We start from the raw sequence: 26,036 nt of genomic DNA, 5'->3' as shown, positions 1-26,036 counted from the left end.
CTCTTTAAAATGATTTACTAAGTGACACACACTGTGCTTCAGCAATACCTCGCAGTTACAAACAGTGTCTGAATTAAAGACTGAAACAAAGCTGCGCCCAGTTATTGCTCAAACATGGCCATTAACTTTGGTAATCTCTTTTAAAGAGGATTATTGCAACTATAAAATATTTTACCATGATTATACTGGCAGTTATAAGGAAGATTCATGACTGGCAGAACTTTTGTTCATTCCTGGATAATTTAACTCTTTTTTTTTTTTTTTTTTTACTGGTAATATAAAGTAGGTCTCAGCGCTGGCTGGGGGTGGGGGTGGGGCAGCATCCAGCAATGATTATAATCAACACCACCAGCTATCCCTGTCTGATGCAGTTTTTTATGACGTAACCGACTAATGGAGACCTCTCCAATGTCAGACATTTAGGATGATGTGCCTTCCGTCGGTGCATGTAATGCATACTAGAACACTGGGGCTCTTTGTCTCTTTTGATGGTTGATGAATCTGCTACTGTCTCTGAGCTGACAGACCTGAGTAGAGGCTCAGGCTTTTGGAGGCAGAGATCCTGAATTCAGTACCCATCCAGGGACACCATTCTACTTGGAACTCCTATTAGGCTAGACTGTGATAACCTTACTCACATTGCGTAGCACCCTATTGATTTAAATGGGACTCTTCACAGAGTAAGATAATTACGGTGATATTAACGATATTGCAGACTGGGCCACTGGGAGCTGTACAGAAGGACTAGTGCATTCATCACCCAAGAGGCCTTTTTAAGAGCTCCAAAAGCCAAGGATAATTACCATCATTTTTGACTCATTAATCTTAGTTCCTGTCTTCTTTCTAAAAGCTCTTCGAAGAGTACTTGAAAGAATTTGCTAAAACGTATTAAATATATTTTCTCTTATTAGATTTTAGTTCAATATCTTTAAAATCTGGTAGAAACCTTGTTCTTTTTCTAGCATTTATGTTCTGGTAGTGTCCAGAAGCTCTCACTGAACCCAGAATCTGCTGTGTAGGACTCTGTGCAAACAGAGATGGGCATGGTACATGCCCTAAAAACTTTAAAAAGCAGTAGGAAGTGGATGCATAAATATTTTGCTGTATCCAACTACAGAAACAGTTTCTCCTCCCTTGGTGTTCACACCTCAACTGCTAGCAGAGCACCTCACCCTCCCTGATTGAACTAACCTCGTTATCTCCACACTGATATATACCTGCCTCTGGAGATTTCCATTACTTGCATCTGAAGAAGTGAGGTTCTTACCCACGAAAGCTTATGCTCCCAGTACTTCTGTTAGTCTCAAAGGTGCCACAGGACCCTCTGTTGCTTTTTACAGATTCAGACTAACACGGCTACCCCTCTGATATTTTGCTGTATGCATTTGTGTACTGTACTGGAAGCTGTATTTCCTCTCTATCTGCAGCACACTTAGAGAGTTGATCTGAAAATTCTCCTTGAGATAGTTACATAACTAAAATAAAGTAGTGCCTTTGTTTTAATTGAGGTCAGATGGCTGGTATACATACAGCACCTCTTTGTGTGGAAATGCTACAGTATTGCCATCCCTGTGCATTTGAAAATCATGATATTGGCTTAAAAATCATGACTCTCTTTTTTAAGTACTGGGTTCTTTGCATTTGCCTTTTGGTTTTGAGCATTTAGGATACATTCTGTCCACACTTCCAAGCTTTATGCCACGACCATGAGGGATAGATACTTATACTCTGTAAAATGTAAGCTGACATTCTAACCTAATTGCTTGACTCCAGCAGCTGGGTCTTTAATAGAAGCAGCAGCTGTCGCAAGACTTACAATAAAGTCATGAGAGGTGGCAACCCTGAGATTGCCACCCTACCTTCATGAATGTCTTCATCAGTATCAGATGGGCATAAGGATGAAGCTCACAATTCCATTTTGAAAGTGTTTTCAATAACTGCTGTCGGTATATGTGCTGTTCAGAAGAACAACTTTTTCTTTTCTTTCCACCAGAGCACAATGCACAGGGAACCTGCAGTGGTTCCGGCTCCAGTTAGCAACCAAAAACCCCAGGTAAGCAATTTTTCCTAATTTTATGTAATATGATGCAATGTATCCACAGATTATCCACTTACCGTTGTGCAGAGTTCTCCACTTAGCTTTAATATTTCATCCAGTCAGGTTGCTGTTATCAGGCAGCATACACTTAGGCAAAATGCTATTTCTCTGCACAGAATTTCTCTGCTTCATGAATGCTTTTTTTTTTTTTTATGTTAGAGTTGTCATGATTGTCAGCTCCTGGCTTCTTTCACTTGCATTACACTAGTGAACTGGAACTCTGATAAAGGAGTTATGTACAGTGATGACAAGAATTGATTTCCAATTTCCTGTAGAATGACTCTATCATTGCTTGTGACTCAGGCAATTTAGCTTATATTACAGAGCTAGCTGGGGGCTATAGATCACCCTGACAGTCTTCTAGTCACAGAGGATGCTGATTTTGACAAGATATTGAAAGAGAGATTTTATGAATGTTTCCTGTCTTTGAAATAGCTGAAAGTGGAGTTTTCTGTTGTGGGAATTGTATGTAAAGAGATTTGGCAGGAAGCACAATGGGTGTATCAGACTTGGAGTTTGTGTAGATCAACCTTTCTTCGTTTCTGCTGATGCACTAACCAATTTCTTGTTGCTTTTTAATAAAGTAATTAGTTAGCCAGGTCATATTTCTTCATCACAGGAAAACAACAGGAGGGTGCTAAGATTTCTTCTCACTCCCCCATTTCTCACCCTAAATTTAAACTCTGATTCTTAGGCTAATGAGGCTAATTGTTTGCGAATCTTAAAAAGGGAGCCAATTATGATGGAAAAAACTTATTGGCCTAGTAGATAGAGCACTGAACTGGGCCTCAGAAGACCTGGGTTCTATTCCTGGCTCTGCTGGGTGACATTGGGCAAGTCACTTTGCATCTCTGTGCCTCAATTTCCACATATGTAAATCGAGATGGTTGGCTGAATGAAGTGCGATCTAACACGCAACTTGGTGGCATTTCTATGTCATGCAATATCTTTGGAACACCACATCCAATTAATTTCAAAATTTCAGGGAATGTTCTGGCATCAGTGGATACAAGCTTTTGTGTTTGGTGCAAACCAGGAAAGCCTGATTCAGAGGCCAGTCAGGATCTCCAGATAGGGTTACCAACTTTCTAATCGCACAAAACCGAACACTCCTGGCCTGAGGCCCTTCCTCTGAGGCCCCACCCCTCACTCTCTCCATCCGCCTCCCTCCGACGCTTGCTCTCCCCCACTCTCACTCACTTTCACTCGGCTGGGGCAGGGGTTGGAGTGCGAGAGGTGGATGAGGGCTCTGGCTCTGGGTTGAGGCTGGGGATGAGGGATTTGGGGGTGTGGAAGAGGGCTCTAGACTGGGGCAGGGGGTTGGGATGTGGGCTCCAGGTGGGGCCAGAAATGAGGGGTTCAGCATGCGGGAGAGGGCTCTGGGGTAGGACAGGTGTTGGGGTGTGGAGGGGTTCAGACTCTGGGCTGGGGATGAGAGGTTTGGGGTGCAAGAGGGGGCTCCGGGCTGGGGCAGGGGGTTGGGGGGAGGGTTGCGGCATGTGGGCTCCGGGAGGGAGTTTGGGTGCAGGAGGGGACTCTGGCCTGATGCAGGAGTTGGGGTGTGGGAGCGTGTGCGGGGTCCCAGTGGCGCTTACCGTGGCCCCCAGGTCCCTGTGGCCCCTAAGCGCATGGGCAGCCAGTGAGGCGCCACGCGCTGCCTTCCCACCTGCAGGCGCCACCCCCACAGCTTCCATTAGTTGTGGTTCTGGGCCAATGGGAGCTGCTTAGCCGGCACTTGGGGCGTGGGCAGTGCTCGGAGACGCCTATGCGCCTAGTGGCCGCAGGGGCTGGTAGCTGCTTCTGGGAACCACGCTGAGCAAGGGCAGGCAGCGAGCTTGCCTTAGCCACAGGCTCCCGCTTCACCACCGACTGGACTTTTAACGGCCAGGTCGGCAGTGCCGACCGGAGCTGCCAGGGTCCGTTTTCGACGGGGTGTTCCAGTAAAACAAACGGACGCCTGGCAACCCTAGCCCCAGACTGCTTCCACCTCAGAGAAAAGCATCTCTCTGAAGCCTCCGCTTGCTGCCTATACATATCTGAGAAAGCAGCTTAATTTCCTGTGTGGGGAGATTGTCTGTAGCCTGGACTCTAACAGAAATTTGGGGAGGATTTGTAGGAAGAGAAGCAAGGTCCTAGGGGAACGTGGAGAGTGGAGTGGTGGGGAGAAATGGGGATCTTTGAGGGGGAGCAGGGATGATTAGGAGTGGGGGTTAGTACCAGGGACCACAGAGGTGTAGAGGGTGGAGGTGGTGGCAGCGGTGGGAAATAGGGACCTAGAAGAGAAGGAATGGAGATGGAGGCAGTGAAGAATCAGGGATACAGAGAGGACAGGGGGTGAGAGGTTGTGGGAGAAGCGGTCCTTGGAAGTGATCCTGTGTATATCTGGAGAAATGGACTTGGTGATGAGGGTTAAAGCAATAACTCGGTGCGGGCAAAGGGGAAATTTTGAAATTTTTCATGAAAAAATATGAGTAAGAGAGACCCACAGCTCAGTAGCCTGGGGACTGGAGCACTCAGGATGCAGGAAACCTAGGTTCATTCAGATGCCTAATTCAGAGCTGGGACTTGACCATGCATCTCCCATACCTCAGATTGCTATTGGCTGTTCTGCGGTGGGTCTCTTCCCCCCTAGCATTTTGACCAGAAATTCCATCCTTCCTCTGAAACCTTCCTGACTAAATTTTTGTTGAAATTGACACATTTCTGTGAAAAGTTTTAGTTCCGATGAATCTGTGTTTTCTGACCAGAACATAATTTATTGAAAATTCTGACCAGCACTAAATCCAACCCAAGCCCCTGGGTGTACCAGGCTAGTGTCACTAACCACTCCTCAGTCCTCCCTCTTTCTTTTTTTTTTTAATCCTTAATGGATCTGAAACAACTATTGTGTGTGTTTCTCTCTCCCGTTCCTCAACCCCATGCTGACAAACCTAACCAAACTGTACAATTTTAGATCCAGGCTTGGAATGGCTTATCCAGAATAGGGAACACAAACTCTTATTACTGTAAGTCCTTGAAAAACATGAATGAGAGAAGTTTGTCTTCCTCTTCAGGGAATTACTTAAACTAAACAAATTCTCATTTTTTCTCTCTCTGTTTAAATGACAGTTTAGGGTCTCATTTTCTTCAAATTGTCAAACTGGGTGAAAGCTAATGAAAACATGCTTTAAGTACTGGCTTTTTAATTGGATTTTCAAAATCAGCATCTCTGGTAAAATGACAGTCCTCTAAAGTAAACCACAGCATGGCTTAGTGAGAGAATTAAATTATTTTGAGGCAATTGTAAGGATAAAAATTGAAGACTTCAGGTGATAGTAATAGCAGGCGTCTTTCTAACCTGTCTGTAGGTCTGTGATGTATCTATGGTATATTTATAAAGTGCACATTATGTTGGAATCTAGGTACTGATAACAAGCAAACATACTTTTAATAGTCTGCATTTCAGCTTCAATACTCCCACCTTTATTGCAAAGTATGCTGCTTAGGGCTATGGTTGCAAACTTAATTTCCTACGGCAGGAGTCATGTTGCAATTCTCTAAACAAAACTGTATGTACGCTGTCTGAGCTTGGATGAAGTCAGAAATCAAAATGTTGCAACTACTTTGTTTTACTTTTTAAAATTATATGCCTTGTCAGGGTAATAGGCACACAGGATTGCCATATTTCATTTAGTCCGGTACTGTGTCTCTGACATTAGCCAGTGCCATATTCATCAGTGGAAGGTGCAGAGAAGCAGCTGTGGGATAATCGGGGGAACCGGGGGGAGGGGAAGAGGGGGCGCTTGAAACCTTTTTGGAGCCTGGGGGGTGAAATTCCTGAAAGGAATGTGGATGCTTAAGTTTGAAAAGCTAATGAAATATTTACAGAGAAGGGTGAAACTACTTGGAAATTCAAATCTTTTCTCCTAAATTTCATTGAACTCTTGAAAATGAACCCATTTTGCCTAAATAAAGGGTATGCTCCATGGATGAACATTTTTATGAATGAAAATGGGCCTATTCCAAGTTTCTCATATTTTATTGAACTGGCGGCAAAGTCACCTGGAACAAAACAATGACAAAATTTGGTCAAGATTTTCAAAAATAGGAACCTACGGTTAAACTAAATAAATCCACCGTGAATTATTGGGTGCTCAGCCTTTCTGAGAATCAGGGTTCTTATTTGGATGCCTAACTATAGATTTTTGAATCCTAACTTTTGATTTCTATTTTTGAAAGTCTTGGTCTCTGATTTTTATGTGGCACATTTTTATCAGAATCTCACAGTTCTACAGGAGATTGGAAAACATAGCAGACTACTTCCTGTTTTAGAAAACTTTATGTAAATCCTCTCTGGTCAGTTATATTGTACCATATTGTAACAAATATATATATATATATATTGTACATTATGGTCACTTTGCAACAAGAGTGGGGATGGAAATAAAATCTTCTTACTATTTGAAACTTAAGGAGAATCTCCTTTAGCAGCTAGCAGTACATGATTTATGATACACAGTTGAATAGTTCTGATTATATTCAGGAGCGGACAGTGTGTTACCCAGTATGTTACAACATATTTGTTTTCATGGCATAATGCAAGACATTTGCTCTTATTTTACTTTCCCCGGAGTACTAATTAATTAGTGTTTGTAAATCACTTTGGAAATGTAAAGCTCTATGTAAGTGCTAAATGTTATTTATTGTTATTGTCTGCTAGTCTAATTCTTAGCTGTAGCATAGTGTTTATCCAGAGGGATATATACACCTGTGATAATTTAGTGGCCACTTGTTAATAGCAAAGACAGAGCTACAGCATGGAATGCAGGATGCACATTTATTGTTGGCAGTGGAATCTAAACTGTAATTTTCCAGGGACCTTTCAGTGACCGGACTATTTTTCATAGCCTTTTACTTAAAAAGGCCAGTACATTTTAATCATAAAGCGTTATAAGGTATGAAGTGCTAGGTCATATTATGTAGCTTCTATGATGAAATTATACAAAGTTCCATTAAAACCACTGGGACTGTTTTTGTTGTTTTAATTGTTAAAACAAAACCAAGCAAATCTACCATATACTGTATGCTTAAAGTTTATGGAAGGTAGATTTTGCATATTTGCAAACATGATGTTCTTCAATATTAAATGCCTTTGTTCTTTATAATATTTACAAAAATGTCAACAGTTTTATCCCCCTCCCCTCCATAGACTAAGAAGTTTTAAATATTTCCCATGGAACAGTAGTTTTTCAAATTGGCTAAAAAACTAACACTGCACTTATCTGAAATGACAAACCTATTTCAGTCAAATACTACTTAGCCTTCTATAGAATTTTTCATTCAAGGATCTCAAATTCCTTCAAAAAGAAGGGCAACTTTCATCATGCAATTTTATAGATGGGGAAACTGAGGCACACAATTTAAATACCTTGCTCATGTAATGAGTCATTAGCAGAACGTGGAATATAATTAAGGTCCCCCACACTGCCAGTCCCAGTGCCTTATTCCCTGGACCACGTAGTATCGTGTCTGTTAAATCAACGTTAAAAACATATCACTCATGGGCAGAGCTGAGACACATATTTTTTTTTAATGAGATTTTTTTGTTTACCAAAATAAATGCAGTCAGGTGAACCAAAACATTTCACCAAACTCATGTCAAAGTTGCTGAATTGTCTTGATAGAAAACAAAACAAACAATCATTCAGGAAAAAGTCAAAACATTTGGGCTTTGTTTAGTTTTGAACAAAAAGGCTTCAACACGCAGTTTATCAATGTATACACCTGTCTCTCCACAAATAAATTAAGCCAGTCGCTAGCGTAGCAAGATCTGGGCAGGTGTAAAAGCAGAGTTAATTGCCTTATACCTTACAAATAACATGCTAATTTAGGAGGTAATAGATTTCCAGTTAGGACTCTGACTTGTATGTTAGCTTGCTGTGCGTTTCTGGAAATCACTAGCCAGGCCTATGCAAATAATCATGCAGCCAATGTCCCCTGAACAGTGTCTTGACCTAACCCCACCTACTTGCCATGTCTCACCAAATGTCTGGCGCTGTCAGTCACATTGTGCTGCATTAATGGCTTCAGAAGAGTGAATGTGACAATATAATAGTTCCCTTCATACCTGTCAAGTACTAACTGTATTAAACAGTGCATGTAAGGTATTTTTAGTTGGTGATCAAAGCGATTGAAATTGATGTACCCCAGGGTCTTATTAATTGCTGTAAAAATGACTTACCAGACATCTGTATTCACTTCACAAATTATATGTATGCTTCTAATGCTCTCTCCCCACCTTTTTAAGCAAACAGCTTCACATTTTCCTGAGAAGACTTTATATGGTATAGATAATTAATAAAGACTCTTGTTACATCATGGTAACTTGCGCTACATTAATGTGATTCTTATGATATACTGTAGTAGCTGGGATATTTTTGCAGAGAAGATATCATTAATTGAACTTGGTTTTTGAAGTCGTCATTTTTTTTAATTGGTGCAGGATAATATCAAGAGAATTCTTGCCATTTGTCTCCAATATTTGGAATGACTTGGCTCGCCCAGATACTTTTACTCAATGGACTTTTAGCATCTGAATGAATTGATCAATGAGAAGTTAATTCTTGTGCAGACTGTAGATTCTAAGGAATAAATCAGTTCCTCCTGACTTGTTACATAGGAGCCCCATACTGCAGGTCAGTAAACAGGAGACGAGAAAGAATTCAGTATAATAGGCACACCCATATTGGAATGGTCTATTTATATTTATTAGTATTAGGATTTTTATTTATTATTTACATCATGATAATGTCTAGGAGCCCCAGTCATGGCATAGGGTCCCATTATGTTACGCACTCTTCAAACATGGAACAAAAAGACTGTCCCTATCCCAAAGAGTTTACAGTCTAAGTAAATAAATATTCTAGTGAAATAACTGTAGATCTGCTAAATTTAAATGTTGACAAAGTTTTCACAAAATTACAGACACAACATGCACTTAAGGCAAAGGAGTGATTTGAATAGAATCATAGAATATCAGGGTTGGAAGGGACCTCAGGAGGTCATCTAGTCCAACTACCTGCTCAAAGCAGGACCTAATCCTAACTAAATCATCCCAGCCAGGGCTTTGTCAAGCCTGACCTTAAAAACCCCTAAGGAAGGAGATTCCACCACTTCCCTAGGTAATCCATTCCAGTGCTTCACCACCCTCCTAGTGAAAAAGTTTTTCCTAATATCCAACCTAAAGCTCCCCCACTGCAACTTGAGACCATTACTCCTTGTTCTGTCATCTGGTACCACTGAGAACAGTCTAGATCCATCCTCTTTGGAACCCCCTTTCAGGTAGTTGAAAGCAGCTATCAAATCCCCCCTCATTCTTCTCTTCTGCAGAGTAAACAATCCCAGTTCCCTCAGCCTCTCCTCATAACTCATGTGCTCCAGCCCCCTAATCATTTTTGTTGCCCTCCGCTGGACTCTTTCCAATTTTTCCACATCCTTCTTGTAGTGTGGGGCCCAAAACTGGACACAGTACTCCAGGTGAGGCTTCACCAATGTCGAATAGAGGGGAACGATCAAGTCCCTCGATCTGCACAATTAAATAATGCACAATTAAATAAGTTCATTTATTGTAGAAGTAATATACCTAAACTAAATCTGCCTGTGGGAAAGAGTTATTCAGAACTAAATGATTATTAGGGAAGAAGAAGCTGAAATATATCAAATATTAAGTTTTTTGGAGTTCGGGCAGCTAGTTTAATTTTTCTTTAGAACGGGTTGATTCTTGTAGTGTCATTTACCGGTAGTGAGTCTGGATCCTAAACTTGTGAACATTTGTGCAGCTCTGTTTACCCCAGCTAAAGATCTAGCTCAGAAAATAAAACAAGGGGCTTCTGCAGTGATGTAGGAACTGTTTTTATAGTGGGGGTGCTAAGTGCCATTGAACAAAATGATAAACCCTGTGTATGATGGAAACTACTTCAAGCCAGGGGGTGTGGTAGCACCCAAAGCACCCTAGTTCCGGCACCCCTTGGGCTTCTGCTCAAAAATATTTCAATCTAAAAAGGCACCATACTGGTGAAGGATGGTGGATCTCAGCCACAGAAAGCAAGTCTAACTTGTATGCTTTTCTTTGTGGTTGGCAGTGAACAGGGACTTGTATCATCTACGAGAAGTGTGATTTGAGAGGAGTGTGTGGAGAGCTGGCTTATGAGGTTGGAGAGGGGGTTTCACATGAAAGAGGATGTGAAGGCACAGAGATGAGTGGGCAAAGGGCATGAGGACAGTTAGGGCTTGTCTCCACTTACCGTGGATTGATGCTGCAGCGATCGATCCAGTGGGGGTCGATTTAGTGGGTCTAGTGAAGACCCGCTAAATAGACCACCGATCGCTCTCCCATCGACTCCGGTACTCCACCGGAACGAGAAGCATGAGGTAAGTCGACGGGAGAGTTTCTCCTGTCAACCCAGCGCGGTGTAGACACCGCACTAAGCCGACCTAAGGTATGTTGACTCCAGCTACATTATTCACGTAACTGGAGTTACATAACTTAGGTTGACTTAGCCCTGTAGTGTAGACCTGCCCTTAGTTGTGTCTTTCAAGGGACATGAGCCTTTTAAGTCCTTAATGAAGGGCTTAAGTAAGACTTGAGTGACCTGTATCATTGAGTGAGCCCTCTGCACAGGGGTGAATATATTGAGGCAAATTAAATGAAATGGAAGGTATACTGCTATGTGAGCATAGTTTTCACTCTAGGTTGCTACGTAGGTGGCACACATTAGCAGCTGTCAGATGTTTACGCTTTCACTATATCAAGTGTAATAGCAACGGAGAATTGTACATTTTTCAAAAAGCCAAGAGGAATTGGAGTAAAAATCTATTTATAAGCTGGTTCTCCTCTATACAAGTCTTTTCCCTAGTGATATTCACTTAGTTCCTTACAAAAATGTATTCAAAAGATTAGTGACAGAACACTTTGAAGCTGAAGCCACTCAGGACTAATGATATAATTACTCCACGAAACCATTTGTAAAGTAATTATGCACTATTGTTCCTTTTTTCTATGTCTTTATATGAATGAGCCATCTTGGCAGACAATTTTTAAGACTGCATTGAATAAGCTATTATGTAAAAATATAAATAATTTGTGTGCATATTTATACAAGAAAAAAAGAAACGCTGCTTTTTGCCATATGACTACATGGTTTTGTATAAAATGTGTATGAAATCTTCATACAGAGGCAGTGTGCGCTATAATGATCTCTGATACAGAAGACAATGAGCTTGAATAGGCATGCATGGACCATGGTTCTAATGCCCATAGAAAGTTTTTCCTTATTGAGGAGTTGCCTGATGTGTTTTATTAGAACTTTATTTCATTAGCAATAAACACCAATGTAATAACTAGAATTAAGGGACAGTATAAATAAAATGACTGTGAATGTTCTATTTCAGTGTATTTGCTAAGCCCCTCCTCACTTTTTTGTTCACTTTCCACTAACACTCAAATGCTGCAATTTGTTAAGATGTATCGGCAGAAACAAATTTCAGCAGTGCCACCGGAAATGCTTGTGTAGTTGTTCAGTCAGGAAACAGTATCATGTGGCATGTCTGACAAATTACAGTTAAGCAACACGTTTCAAGAGGAGCTGTAATTAATCCAGAGAGTTTTAAAAACAATACAAAAAGAACCCCCCGCCCCAAATAATATAAAATAAATAAATGTTGTGGTAGTGTCTAGGAGCGCTTGTCATGGACCAGAAATGTATTGTGCTAGGCACTGTACAAACATAGAACAAAAGACTGTCCCTGGCTTACAACCTAAGTTTTTGTGAATTATTATTTGCTCAATTCTAATAACTTATATGTGAAATATGTTACCCCATCCATTCCTAAGTACTAATTTACAAACTGACAGTAGCTACTATGTTGTTACTATAATGCCTGCCTGCCTGAGGTAGGTTTAGTTTACACTACAAATGTTTGCCAGCATAACTACATCAGCTAGAAGAACGAGGAGTACTTCTGGCACCTTAGAGACTAACAGATTTATTTGGGCATAAGCACTACATCGGCTAGGAGTGTAAAAAAAAAAAAAAAAAGACACCCCTGGCCGACAAAGCTACACCAACAAAAACCCTGGTGTAGATGCAACTGGGCTGATGAGTGCTTTTGTTGGCTCAGCTAATGTTGTTTGGGGAGGTGGCGTAGCTTTGGCAGCAGAACAACCTTCAGTCATTTTCTGCTTCATCTCCTCTAGGGGCTCTGTTGGCATAGCTCTGCAGAAGATCCTTGCTCAGTCATTGAGTGGTCAACTGAAAGGGATACTCATTAGGAAGTGGAGAGGTAGCCCTTGGTCCATCTCCCACTGAAGTCAATGGAAAGCCTCTTGTTGACTTCAGTGAGAAATAGATCAGGCTGCTAATCTCCATTTCTGCTTCCCCAGCCTGTAGAGTGCTCCTGCCCCTTCTTAGTGCAAGTGGCGTGACCTGCCCAGCCAGCCTGCCTTATGTTCCCTGACCAGGGATGCAATCCTATAGCGTGTGGGCTACTCAACAATATGTGTCGCCAGCCACAGCTAACGTTACTAATCTTGTTGAATGGAAATTAGAGCATTGTCCAAAATAATAGGCAGGATGGGGAGGTGTGGAAAGAATTTCTGCTTAAAACAACAACAGAAAACCCCAGCCTGAATGCTAAATTCTAATGGAATTTTGAGACCTCAGTTTAACCAGTCTGCAAATTCTTTAGGCTTCAATTGAGCAAAGCACTTAAGTACACGGTAACCTTTAAGGGTGCAAATAATCCTATCTGTATTCAGCAGAACACTTAAACACATGATTAACTTTTCAGCAGGTGCCTAACTCTCATTCACTTCAATGAACAGGGATGGGATTAGTCACATGCTTAAATTTAAGCATGCACTTTAGGGCCTTATAGATAGGGACTAGAGAGCTGAGATGGTGGTGTCTTGTTAACTGATTTCTGCTTTCCGTGCTCACTGGTAAATCAAAGTAACATAAAAAAAGACAAGTATTACCCATGAAGGAAATGCAGTTTTATTGGGCAACACACCGCATAAGCTATGTTTCGTTTTTCACTGTTTTACAGCTTTTGTGGCACTGCTTGCCGGCCTCCAGAGACCTTTTCATAGACTGAATTATAAATGAGCAGAATATTTGCACGCTCTCTCAGTTTTGCAGTGTAATCAATGAAGAACATGCAATTTCTAGTTTGAAGCTCTTTGGTGAGGGCTGCAATTTGCAATAAACTGTACACACATAACTTTTGCAAGTGTGACAACTGATAGCAAGAGTTTCCTCCAAGGCACATTTTAGATGCAAGATAATTCACCTTATCAATGGTAACATTTTTAAAAGGATGCATATTTTTCTGTGACATCAGTGTTATTTCTTGGATGGCTCGGTTGAATACATGATTGGATATATTTTGTGTGCATTGAATCCTGATTGCTTCTGGAGACAGAAAACATTTATGCTGCAGAGGCAGAGGGATGATAGTATTAATCTATTTTTTCACGGACAAAGGTAATATATGAGGCTCGCTTTCAGCACATTTTTGGGGTTCAGAAAATGTATGTTCTGGATAAGACTGCCTTACTGTAACAAACACATATTCAGTTCTGAAACGTTACGCAGCTCTGTATAAATCTGCCTTTAAGAGAGTGGTTTTATCGTCCTGAAAGTGTTAGATACAGCGTTAAATATCCTTGACTGTAACCTCCAATTACATAACCTCTGTGCAAGAATCTGTGAAGACTCATAGACTTTAAGGTCAGAAGGGACCATTATGATCATCTCACTTTAGAGAGAGATGGTTATTTATTCCCATTTTACAGAGAAGGAAACTGAGACTGGGATTAAATGACTTGACCAATATATAGCAGTCAATCCGCAGCAGAGCTCGAACTAGAACCAAAATTTAAATGAATCAAAATTTCAAATTTCACCAAAAAAGGGGCAAAAATTCAACAATGTTGTGATTTTATTTTTCTCCATTTTTCAAAAGTCTGTCAGTATGGACAAAAATAATCAATAAGATATATGCAGCAAAGGCAGTGTGTCTGGAGGATAGAGCACTGGACTGGGCCTCAGGACAGCTGGGTTCTATTCCTAGTTCTGCCACTGATGGCCTTGGGTAAGTCACTTCATCTTTCCGTGCATCACTTTCCCCATCTGTGAAAGGAGATAATGATACTGCCTTCCTTTAAGTGCTCTGAGATCTCCTGATGAAGATCTAGATGGTGGTATTATTATTTTTGTTTATTATTTTATTAATTATGTAAAAAAACTGCTGCTGCCTGCATCCTCCTTGCCTATGATAAACTTTGAAGGGGGGTATCTTTTAATGAATATCCATATTTAACTTGGGTTCTCAGACTGTCTCCAGGCTTTTCTCCTTAATATTTTCCAAAGGCAGGATATAGGGGGTAGGTGTTTGGTGTAATCTGGTCCTATATGTGGAAATCCCTGATTTCCTTCATGACCTTGGGTAAGTCCCACTGAAATCAGTGGGAGTTAGGCCTCTAGGTGCTTTGTAAATCCCACTGGGAGCCCTAAATACCTTTACAGTGTGGCCCTTAGTTGTCACACTATCCACCTCTGTAAAATGAGGATTATAGTTCTTCCTTTGTCTGTCTGGCTGTGATTTTAGGTGCCTCAATTGTTGGGTGCCCAACCTGAGATGCTTTAAAGGGGGTCTGATTTTCAGACACTGCAGAGCCCTTGCTCACACTCCCATTTAAGGCATCTCGCACTGACCATTCAAAATCAAGTTACTAAAAAAAGTGTTGGCCATAGATCCTCAGAGACATTCCCTGCACTAAAGAACCTACAGTGAGATTGTCCATTGTCTAGCATAACGGGCTTCAATTTCACTGGGGCCTTGAAGTGTTACCATTTTACAGATAATATCTAACCACGGGGGCTGATCTCAGCTGGGACTTCAGGACACTACTGTAATATGAAAAATAACGATAAGATAAATTGATGGCAGCCACGTCTGTAATTCTTGGACTGTTGTTTACACCAATGTAGCTTTAGCTTTACATTCTTTGCTGCAAAGTGGTGTGGAAATATTTCACACTTAGGTGAAAATATCCCCTGAATATAATTTTGTCCCTGAGTTTCTCATGTTACTAAAACACAAAATTTTGGGTTAATCTCTAAATTCTGTTTAGTCTCTCGATCTCTATTCAGCATGCTTGTGTTTCTCTGCTGGAAGGAGCTTCTGCAAACCGCAAGTTGGCAGCTTGTGCTCAGCAAGAAATATGGTATAATTACATGTTTTCTGTATCTATTTGAATATCAGGAACTGTGTCTTTTCGGACTGTGCTGTGGCTTTCCATTGCAAATTCACTGTACTTAAAATATTGACTGGAAGAAGTTGTGAAAACTAGTTTCTTTAAAAATAAAACCCACAACAACCAGGATTCAATTATAGGCTTGGTTACACACAACGAAAAACCATTTAGTTGAAATTTTATATGTACATAAAATAACTAGTTTCCACTTGAATCCAAATGGCGGCTGCTGCCTTTGCCATTTCTATTGTGGCAGGGATTCCCATTCTAGCAAGGCTGCTCCTCAAACAATTTCTGATAAACATAATGCTATTAGTGAAGCTTCTTAATACCCACTTCAGAGGGACACATGTCATTGTCAGGTGAATTCCGACTTCGGTATCTAGTACATTTCCCCCCAGCATGAATAACATACCAAAAATAATATAATGCTAAGATGCACAATGGAATTATTGCAGTATGAAGAACATAAAGGGATTGTGCAAATGGAATGTCTCTCTAAGTGCAGTAAAAGGGGGGTTTAATTCCCTCTGGGAGTGAGATGCTCCACTGTGCACTGAAATAGAAGTGTTAAGATGTATAACAAGAGATAGGGGAAGTTGTATTCTTGCAGGCTGTCTGATTCTCTGTAATACAATTCCTAGAAGGGGATGTGATCCTAGAAGACCTCTCTTGCATTCCGGAATGGGGGAACAGGCCAGCTAGCTGGTTCCTTAAGAACATGGACTGAGCCAACTCGCTGCAGAACTGAATACTTTGGATTGGTGGAAACCACCAGGCTTTCTCCCAGAAGACCATTTAAACTAAGAGTGATCCTGGGTCTGTATGTACAGGACTCTATTTCACTGGGAGGCAAAAGTGGTTCCCTGTGAAACAATCTGGAAACTTGGTGGGTGTGAGCCGATGGAAAGGTTAGCTGAAATCTGCACAAATTTGAAACTAGCTAGTTGTTCAGATGCCCAATGCAAAAAAGGTTACTGTAAAACTTTTATAAAGCATAGCTGCTTTTGCAGTCCAACATCTGAAGCTTTGATTTAAAAATAAATGTAGCATCGGAAGCTGAAAGGTCTTGCTCTCCAGCTGGCCCATTATTGTTACATATTCTGAGATAGCTGCTATTTAGCAGAATGGCTTAACGTCCTGTGATGTACGTAGCATCCACAGTAAATACATCTTGTTTCATGTGATGAGGCAATTTCAATTCTGAAGGTGGTAAAGGGAAAATCTTCCATCATCTTTGTCTAGACTTGTGGGAGTTAGAGCAATTCTAAATTAGGAACATCAGTTCAAGCCTACTAATATCTGTCCAGCAAATGGAGAGGTAAGCTGCTATGCAACTTGTGCATGGTATTTATTTATTGATTAATTTATTACCACATCTTCTGCAACAATCAATACAGTAATCTCTCATCTGCTGGAGAATGAAGATTTCAAATCCCTGTCAACAAAGAAGATAGGCCAGTGTCTGTCTTCACAGCAGATGCCCATGTTGGAAGAGATGATGTTCTACCAAACATTAACTGATCCTCTTGAATGTCTGGTAACCTGTATTTTGCTTATGTGTACAGAAATGACTGAAAATCTTGTTTCATATATGAGGAGCCAATAGGTCTCACTGGGCCACATTCTGTGAGATTATTTTGAGAATTCAAACTCCTAGAATCTAGTCCTGGAAAAGTTCTGCTAGGTCATCAATGCTACTTCCCTACAATTGCAGAATTATTTTCTGTTAGCCTGTTTCTAGTTTTTTTTTATTCAGCCATATTTTGTAAATATCGCATGATGGGACTTTCACCACCCCCATAGTTTTATAGGATCACAAAGTCAATGATTTACCATAAAGCGAATACCCTTCATCAGGAGGCTGTATCATGTAGCATGAGTCTAATCGTGTACCACTCAATGAAATGATATCACTTGATATCATTGTGAGCATAAAAGGAATATATAGGAATCACTTTGCCTGTAACCATAAATGAATTATTTACTTCTCTCAAACTTCTGCTCCTTCCACCCAATGTTTTTTCTGCTTCTCCACTTAAAATTAGCTCTGTAACTTGTAGACCAGGGCTGCTGATGGAAGCTAGTTCTCTTTCATGTATGTTATGATTTGGTCTTCCATTGAAAATTGAATGCAAAGTGATCATAATCTGTACATTAGGTAGCACCTTCCAATTAGCACCGCTGAATTATGTGGAAGCTGTCATGAAAACATACAGGACATGCACATGAGAATCTGCACTCCTTGATGCATCTTCTAAGCCTCACATAATTCTTTGAAGTGGAGGTGACTGAAGCATTAATGATGCAAAAATTTGGCATGATAGAAGGAAGGAGCTGTCATAATGTATTGAGTCAATTCACATGGTGGAGCCTTTAAAGTGCTAATTTAGATGTACAGCGCAAGCTCCTTAGACCAGAAATATGGAGAAAATCCTAAATTAGCCACTTTTGTCTGTGGCTAAGGTGGGAAAATGAGGCTCCCCTCATGTCAAGAACCAGGGAGCATGGATAACTGGGGTTGTGGAATCAGACTTCAGGAGGGAGGAAATGAGGATAGCAAAGGATCGTGAGACTCTAACTTTGATTCCATTGGTTATATGTCACAGTTCAGGGCAACTGCACCTGTACTTCCCCATTATGGTTCAGCAAAGGTACCTGCTCTCAGGTTTCTGGCTCCCCAGCTGTGACCCTTCTGAGGTGGGAGACGCACATCTCTCTGCCTTCTGACTGGGGTATCTCCAAGCCGAACAGTTTCCTGCCTTCCGAGTTCTATTCTCAGCAAAAGACAGTCTGCCTAAACAGGCTGCCTTCCTGATTCAGCGAATGGACAGGACCCTGGTCCACAGAAGGTCCCAATCCTTTTTGAAGGTTTGGAAGAACTGGCTCCCCTGAGGCCCAAGAAGACACTGTGCTTGCTCTGAAGCTCTGATGAACCTGAAGCCACAAGGAAATCCCTGGGGTGGGGTGTTGAAGCCCGGCTCCTGCCAGAGTCTGTGTTAGGGTTGGGGTGATCTCTGTTAAGCTTGGTTAGCATCTTTATAGGTTCTTTTCTTGTTTGTAATATGTTTTCTCTTATAATATGCTTTTACCTTAAGAATAAAATAGGCTTGCATAGGAAATGCTGGGAGGTACCTTATAACTGTAGACAATTACTCAGTTGTTAGTCTCTGAAGAGAAAGTAAAGAAGCCGGCTTAACTCAATAGCAGAGAGTTATCCACAGTATAGTCAGGGGACCGTGCAGCCTGGTCAGAAGGGAAAGAGACTCATGTCTCCACTTGAGAGGTGATGGCCAGGGGAGACTGAAATCTAGAGTGGGTGGCCTGGCTGAACCACAGAGAGGGAATATAGGTTCAGTTGCCATGTACTGTGACAGCACGAGCCGAAAACAAACTGTACTAGGCCTGTGATTAGCAGTGTCTGCTATAAGTAAAATCCACATTTATCCACAATCAGTTTGAAAAAGTTTTTTAGGGCCAAATTCGTAGAGTTTAAGGCCAAAGGGATCATGAAGTCTGACTTTATGCCATTGGTGAAATCCTGGCCCCACTGAAATCAATTATCACTGTTCATGTGAAAAAGGGTTTACAAGTCCAGGATCTATGTTAGTCCCTGCAATTGTTTCACATGTGATGCTTGACTGTATTAGTTTTTATGTGTATAGAGTTGGTACAAATGATGGGCAAACCTCAAAATCTGAGCTATGGCTTCCTATCTAGAAACAGGTACTTTTGCAAACCTCTCCAGTCTGCAAAATTTGGTTACAAATCTCACAAAAATGGGCTCTCCGGAGAGTTCCAATTTTACCTACACCTGTCAGATGAAATGGCCTTTTTCTGTAGTATTTTGGCATTTTCATTTCTGCTGCTGGCCTAAATTGGAGGTGCAAAACTGCAGAAAACCCATAATTAATTGGAAGGAGGACAGTGTGTGAAGGTAATTTGATGTCTTTGGATCTACAGAAAGGCTTGATCATGTTCAGATCCAGAAATGGTCAATCGTTCAGAAGGGATCCTTTAAAAAAAAAATCAGATCACCTATTTCGAGTTAGTTCTACAAAAATCAATCCTGTGAATTTTTAGTATTGACTCCACAGACCCTGCTATTACATAATAGTTTTTCTTGACTTTAGGTTTCTGGTTGTCTGGATCCATGAATTATTTTCCCTTCTTCCTTTTTTAAAGGATAAGCATCCAACATTTGTTACAGCAAATGCTCCTTTCTTCTTGCTCAGTCTGTAGCCTTTGAGGAAATATCAGAGATGCTTGTATAGTCATGAGTGTAAATGATTTATATTATTCCAACAAAATTTTGCACAACCTTTCATATGCAGTGATTGATAGTGGCAGTGATATCACGCAGCTCGAAGAGGCTTTTTGGAGCTAATAATATCTAGCATAGTAGTGGGAGCCATTTATAATCACATTATTTGCCACAAATGTCTATTACTGCCATTTTCTAAAAAAAATTTAATTGTAATTAAATTAATCTGGTCCTGTGGAAGTATAATTTCCACAAAGTATGTTTCTTGCTTCTGGAGACTGCTATTAGCTCACTGAGTTTTATGTTTTATGAGTGATTTAAGTACTGTACCAGTCAAAATAACTGCAAATTGCTGGTACCAGATGTCATTAATGCAGAAGCACATTTCTCCTCTCCTCCCTTATTTTCAGTAGTCTATAAAAATAAATTCTGGAGATTATGCATTGATTAGGAAATTAACAGTTACCTAATAACTTCATTTTTGCCTTCTAAAGAAAACACTTGCTGCCATTCTGTATGGTGACCAGAGACTTAACAGTATCGTTAGTCCTCTTATGTTTCTTTAGTAACAGTAATACCGACTTGGGTAAATACCGATCCTGGCGCTATATAGTCTTGGCTTTATTCTCTTCTCCTCCCCACTTTGCTCCATTAACTCTGTGTGTTGGGAGCAAAATGAAAGCTTCCTGAGCCTGAAAATGCTTATTCAAAGCTCTGCAAACTGTGCACAGTTTTCACCTTCTCATTCCAGAGACCTGGAGCAAACCTAAACAGGGATAGCACTACTGGGGGGTGGGGAAGACAGGATGCAGCCGAACAGAAGGGGGCAAAGGGTAGAGAAAGCAGGGCAAGAGGGTACCGAGAGTAGAGAAGGAAGAGAGAGAGAAGGGGAGCGGAGTGAAGCAGAACAGGTGGTGGTAAGATGGTGAGTACTGCACAGGGAAAGAAGTGGATAAGTGAGTAACATCAATATATGAGGGCAAGAGGTGAGATTGAACAGGATGAAATGGAAAAATTGAACCCAGGGAAGTTACCATTCCAGGAAGGGCAGGCACAGGGTTGGAGAAAGGAGCCTTTTAAGCTGCACAATAGTATTATTAGCTGGTCAAAAAATTAGATGGACATTTTTGCAAAAACGTCATTCCCATCAGGGCTGTCCTTACTCATATGCAAAGTATGCAGCTGCATAGGGCACCAGGAAATTTGGGGAACCCCAGGGCCCCTGCCCCTGCTCCGCCCCACACCTTCCCACCCTGCCCCTGCTCCGCCTCTCCACATGCTTTCCCCGCCTCTGCCCCACCCCCACTCCCCTGAGGATTGCAGCAGGGCCTGGCCTGCACACACCGGTGGCGGGAAGTGCAGTGACCCAGCCTCAGCTGCGCCGCTGGTGAGTGCTGGGGGATGGTTCCCCCCTGCTCCCCAAGCCAGCCCCGTGCCCCCCGTGAGGCCTGGGGCCAGCCTTTCCCTCCCCACGGAGGCCTGGGCTCCCCCCACCTCCCTTGGGGGGGGGGGGGGACTGCGTAGGGCCCCAGAATAGCTAGGGATGGGCCCGATTCCCATTTTTTTCTGTTAAAATTCTTTTGACCATCTCCGCAATGGGGCTCCATGTGAAATAACAATCAGTCCGTGACAATGGAGAGATTCAACAGAGATTCTGATCTGTTCCGCTGGAAGGATGGTGGCTCTGGTGTGGGAACTCAGGAGTGGGAATGGGCTCTTAGATTGTAGAAAAACAAGGGCAGGAATTGTCATGCTTTCTAAGCAAGAAAATGTGGGCATGGTGAGGCTTGGGGACAAAGATATACTGAACAAGATGGCTAGGATGATACACAGTGATCTTCATTAAACAGTCACATTGCTAGCCAATATATCACAGTTAGATCCTATTTTGGAGTAGAGGCTAAACCACTCTACAGAAATTTAGGGTGTGTTCACACTAGAAACACTACTGTAGCACAGCTGCAGGACTTACAATGACCGTGGGATGGATTCTTCTGTCGCTGTAGTAAATCCACCTCTCTGAGACGCAGTAGCTAGGATGACAGAATAATTCATCAATTTGAACTCCTAGGCCTGGTCTACACTGGGAGGCCGGGGGGAATCGATCTAAATTACGTGACTTCAGCTACGTGAATAACTGCTGATGCTCCCTCGTCGACTCTGCCAGCGCCTCTCGTGCTGGTGGAGTACAGGAGTCGACGGGAGAGTGCTCGGTGGTCGATTTAGTCTAGTCTAGACTAGACGCAATAAATTGACCCCCACTGGATCGATCGCTGCCTGCCGATCCGGCGGGTAGTATAAACATACCCGTAGAGTTGTCTACACTGGGGCTTAGGCTGGCGCAACTACATTTCTCAGGTGTCTGAATTTTTCACATCCCCAAGCAACATGCCGAAGTTGTAGGTGTAGACCAGGCCTTTACTACTTAAAGAAATTGCAATTTGCAACATAGACTTGGCAAATGTAGAATTGCCAATGTGGACTTGGGAAATAGAGTGTGAGGAGTGACAAACGTGTGTCTGAAAATTTGCCTCATGGCAACTTCTGACAGTAAATACAAAAATGTTCCTCTACAACGCAACTTGCTCATTGCGTTATCACGTTGCTCCATGCGACTGCCTTATAGTTGGAAAAGGCTTCCAACTCTAGCCCTCTATTTTCATTCAAATCTCTCTTTAAAATCACTTCATTTTTGTTATGCTCAGGGCATACACACAGAGAAGTTATAAGAATTTTTTTTCTGGAATGTGGCAACATAACACTACTGTATTTCTTAGGCTTTGTCTACACTGTACTTTTGTCGGTAAAACTTTTGTCTTCCGGGGTGTGGACAAAAGTTTTACCGACAAAAAACGCCTGTGTGGACAGCGCTTTGTTGGTGGGAGATGCTCTCCTGCCGACAAAGCTACCGCCTCTTGTTGGGGGTGGATTTATTTTGTCGGTGGGAGAGCTCTCCTGCCGACAAAGAGCAGATACACTGCGCACCTTTTAGCGGCACGGCTGTAGCAGCACAGCTGTGCCGGTAAAAGGTGCGTAGTGTATACATAGCCTAAGACACTCACACTCACGCACAAAGTAGGCTGCTCCCTAAGCCAGAGAGGCACAACTTACTCCCATCTCGTCCCAGGCTGGCTCTTTGCAGACGACCCAAAAAGATCCAAATCACGATTAGAGCCCCTTGTCTGCAAGCGGGACCAAGAAGCCCCTTACAATTTAAAGTGATACCTTATCATTGTAGCACAGTTTTCAAGAGACCACAATCTTCAAAACTTTCAGCAGCAATCCACAAAATATAACAGTGAAGGGACAAAAAGAGAAGAAGCTCACAACAGCACAGGAGCCATCAGTATCGGCATTGCTTAGGCTAGGTCTACATTACCCGCCTGAATCGGCGGGTAGAAATCGACCTCTCGGGGATCGATTTATCGCGTCCCATCGGGACGCGACAATCGATCCCCGAATCGACGCTCTTACTCCACCAGTGGAGGTGGGAGTAAGCGCCGTCGACAGAAAGCTGCAGAAGTCGATTTTGCCGCCGTCCTCACAGCGGGGTAATTCGGCTGCGACACGTCGAATTCAGCTACGCTATTCACGTAGCTGAATTTGCGTATCTTAAATCGACTCCCCGCTGTAGTGTAGATGTACCCTTAGAAACTGGAGTGCTGTCTGCTCATCCATTGCAATAAGCTTCATTAATTTTATCACGAATTATCTTTCACCTGACAACTCCCATCAGAAGTGGGTGGGATTCATTATTCACTCACTATTCTCTTGTCTGAAATAGTTGTTATCCAGTCAAGCAATGTAAAACAATACTGTCCTATTTAGAAGAAGTAACCACACAGCATGAATAAAGTTAGTCAAAGCGAACAATCCAGAGTCTGAAAATTATTCAGCCAAATTATTTGGCAAATACTTCAAAGTGACAAATACACTAGAATCACCCCCAATGCATGATGATTCCCTATTGACAGCTACTTTTTGAGATCTGTCAGCCAAGTCTCAGCCACTTTACATGTGCTTTACTGATAATGTATAGTGCTAATTTTTATCAGAATGTTGTGCAGTACTGTCAAAGCCTTGCAAAAGGCTATTACACCTATTCAGTTACTTTTATCGACCAAACGTATAACGTCAAAGAATGAAACGTTTTCATTAATTATATACTTTTTTTTATTGAATCCCATATCAGCTTTTCCATTATTTTGCCTGGAATTGAAGTCAGGCTAACCAACATGTAGTTATCTGGGTCATCCCAGTTGTCCTTACTGAATATTGGCACATCGCTTTTCTAGAATGCACGTGGTTAACCATAAGCATGGACGTAATCTCATTTGAAACGAACTAGAATTGTTAAAAAAAAAAAAAAAAAAAAAAAAAGGGAAAAATTTGACAAAATTGAAAAAAGCAAATTCAGACACTTTTGACCAGCACTATATCTTGCTGAAAATTTTAAAAAAATTAGCATGTTTGTTGGCCATTTTTTCCTGGGATTCTTCTCTCCCGCTCCACCCCCCCGCCCCGCCCTTTTAAAAAATATTATTTGTAACACATTTTGTTTGTAACTAATAGTTTGACTAACTCTAGCAAAGGGTCATCATTGTGGTGTGTTAGCTGAAGAAACCTGATCCACATGAAACATTTTCTGCTGTACCATTCTGGAAAATAGACGCACATTGGTGGCTCTTTGCAACAGTGTATGGTTAACAGTGTAGCAGGAAATAAATATAAACATCAGAAACCACTGCAGCTGCAGTGGGCCAACTTCCATGAGATATGTATCCGCTTGAAGTGATCAGTTAGGGAGATCACCTCGAAAGCTGTCATCAAGCCCTAGAGCCATAAATATTTAATTCATCTTGACCCTTTGATGTTGATCATCAATGTTGTTCTCTTCCACTGCAATTTGGGACCATTACACTGCAGTGATACCAGTCAGTTTGTCAAATGAATTGACACACTCTCTCTCTCTCTGTGTGTCTCTCTCTCCATATCCTGTTCTTCATGGGCATGAGATTCTGTCAGAAGGTTTTGCACATGCTGCACAGACAGTGTTAAATTTATAGCCGCGGTGTTAACCAGAAGTAGAAGGGAACAGCATAATTGGGTAATACAGCTTGTTAATGATCATTTTATGCAACAAGATATACAAAGTAAAACTGGATGCTTGCAAAAAGCCATTAAGTGATGATAAAATTATGAAGGCTTATAAAAGTCAGATGTTAACATCATGGTTTTTCTCCCCCTGTCAGCTTTCTAGTTTATCCATTGAATTTTTAAAAAGTGGAAAATGATGCTTGCACTGAATTACATATACTAACATTATTTATTTTTCCAGCATTTGCCTGCACAATTTCATCTGTTTTCAAATGCCTGAAATGAGAGCTGGGAAAACAGGGTGTGACAAAACAGCAAATATGCGAAAGTACATCAGTTCTGTTTGTTTCAAGAATGCAGAAGAATGTGGGGAACTGAATGCTGCGGTAAACAGGTAAGTGATTTGAAATGAGGCTGTTAAAAATGGACGTTGGCTTCAGCTGTTCAGAGAGGGTTATTGCAAGGGTAAATGAATGGAACAGCAGTCGCTCATCAAAGCAATAATCATGTTTAATATAATATGTATATTACATGTGTGATAGGTTAGATCACAGAACCCCCCTTGGGAGCTGCCACCTGATGTGCCAAGACTTTTTTCTGCCCCTGCTTTCCCTGCCAGCTCGGGACCCCAACACCCTGTCTTGCTGAGCCAGACACCCCCATCTGCTCCAACAAAGACCCAGGGTCTGAATTACTTGCCTCAAAGCTGCAGACTTAACTGAAAGCAGCTTACAGAAGTGTGCTTGTCTTTAACACTCAGATGCCCAACTCCCAGTGGGGTCTAAAACCCAAATAAATCCATTTTACGCTGCATAAAGCTCTATTCATGATTCATCTACAATTGCAGAACAATTAAATGGTCATCACTGAGCTTCAGAATTGGTAACACCTTTCTTGGTGAAATTGCTTTTTCTATATTTGCAGAGACATAGCTGAAGTCAATGGGAGTCTTTCTGTTGACTTCAGTGGGCATTGGTTCAGGACTCTAGTAATGCAGTCAGGCATTATTTCCTATTCAAAAGGTTATCTTCAGAGCCATAAAGGCAGTGAGAGGCATGTTTAGCCGCTTCTGTCACAAAGCATGAGAACCCTTGTAATTTTTTATTTGAGCTTTTGTTACACTGCTGATGCTGTTCTTACTCAATGTGGATGGAATTTACTGTGCAAAGGGCAAGCAGAGGCCTGTGTATCACTGAAGTTCCACTTCAGACTTGTAAATGGAGCTTAAGTTGGATTGAAATGGAGCATATGCCTGGTGCTGGCCCTCTGCACAGGGATGA

The 26,036-nt window shown here is 41.6% G+C and overlaps 1 long non-coding RNA gene across 1 annotated transcript in view; it reads left to right on the top strand.

Annotated features, from left to right (window-relative positions):
• LOC135976624 (uncharacterized) overlaps window positions 1-25,144 on the top strand; it is a 111,104-nt gene extending 85,960 nt beyond the window's left edge. The window contains exons 5-6 of the long non-coding RNA XR_010593921.1: window positions 1,994-2,053; window positions 24,998-25,144. This is a non-coding gene — a long non-coding RNA (uncharacterized LOC135976624). The remainder of the gene's footprint in view (window positions 1-1,993; window positions 2,054-24,997) is intronic.
• Window positions 25,145-26,036: the final 892 nt, after the last annotated feature.

The sequence above is a fragment of the Chrysemys picta genome, chromosome 19 (assembly GCF_011386835.1).
Source record: "Chrysemys picta bellii isolate R12L10 chromosome 19, ASM1138683v2, whole genome shotgun sequence".
In the NCBI taxonomy this organism is placed as follows: domain Eukaryota; kingdom Metazoa; phylum Chordata; order Testudines; family Emydidae; genus Chrysemys; species Chrysemys picta.
Note: the sequence above shows the minus strand (reverse complement) of the source record. Positions and strands in the feature narration are given on the sequence as shown.